General features: G+C 48.4%; 1 protein-coding gene across 2 annotated transcripts in view; it reads left to right on the top strand.

Annotated features, from left to right (window-relative positions):
* LOC112450121 (disks large homolog 1-like) overlaps window positions 1–1,127 on the top strand; it is an 18,231-nt gene that overhangs the window by 9,710 nt on the left and 7,394 nt on the right. The window lies entirely within an intron of this gene.

Genomic DNA, 1,127 nt, shown 5'->3' with positions numbered 1-1,127 from the left:
CCTCCTGATGTTCTGCAGATCTTTGAACGTTCCTGAAGACCTCCTGATGTTCTGCAGCTGATCACAGAAGAAACCTTCGACTCCTTCAGGACTTTTATACTTTATATCTTCAGATCTCCTCAGTTCCTAAAAGGTTCATAAGAAAAACCTTTTTCCTAGTTTTAGTTTCTCTTCTCATTGGAGGAGCTTCCTGTTCTAAAACATCTTCAGCTGCAGATAAAAGTCTGTTTTGGGTTTTTAACCTCTTTGGGATTGACCCTTTCCCTTTCAGCTAGTGTTTAGCTGATGTTTAGCTGATGTTTTCTCCTTGTAGCTTCAGTCACCCTCCTGGTTTATGAATGACAGGTGACTCAGTTCAGCTCCTGATGTTCTGCGTGAGGTTCCTCAGTGTTTTTCTGAATGAAGCAGGATTTCTGGTTCCTCCTGTGACAGCTTGGTTCCAGTTCCAGAGCCTGCTGGTCTGTTGGCTGTGCAGGAATGTGTTGGTGACGTTTTCAGGGTTGGAAGAAGCTGAAGCGGCTGGAAAGGCCAGGATGGAAGCGAGGAGCAGATCGAAAGGCCAGGATGGAATCGAGGAGCAGATCGAAAGGCCAGGATGGAATCGAGGAGCAGATCGAAAGGCCAGGATGGAATCGAGGAGCAGATCGAAAGGCCAGCGGTCACGGCGAGGAGCTGTTGAAGTGGCGATCTGTGGCATTACGAGGAAACATCTGTGCCGGCCGGCGGTCAGCTGCCTCTCCGCTTATTTTAGACGCCGCGCTCCCTGGAAGCTCAGAACCAGGATCCAAAAATAAAGGAGCGTGTTGGAAGTTAATTATCGCTGCAGCGGGAGGTTATTTTTATTTCCCGCCCAGATTTAGTTCTTCTAACGTGGGGAAGGATTTCCAGAGAACCGCGACCTGTTGATGTGTGGAGGTCTGCGGGGTTTCCTCCCCCGTCCAGACGTTCTTCAGACGTTCCTGCAGGTTCAGAAAGTCTCCAACATCTGTCGGGAAATGTTCAGACAGGAACGAAGCTTCTTATTTCAGCTGTTAAACTCCAGAGTTCCAGATCTTTACAGCGATGGTTCTCCTCAAACACCACGATTATTTCCAGTTAAATGACACAGAAGGCTGAGAGCCAAACGG

The sequence above is a fragment of the Kryptolebias marmoratus genome, linkage group LG20 (assembly GCF_001649575.2).
Source record: "Kryptolebias marmoratus isolate JLee-2015 linkage group LG20, ASM164957v2, whole genome shotgun sequence".
NCBI classification, from domain to species: Eukaryota; Metazoa; Chordata; class Actinopteri; order Cyprinodontiformes; family Rivulidae; genus Kryptolebias; species Kryptolebias marmoratus.
This window is presented reverse-complemented; position numbering and strand designations above follow the sequence as displayed.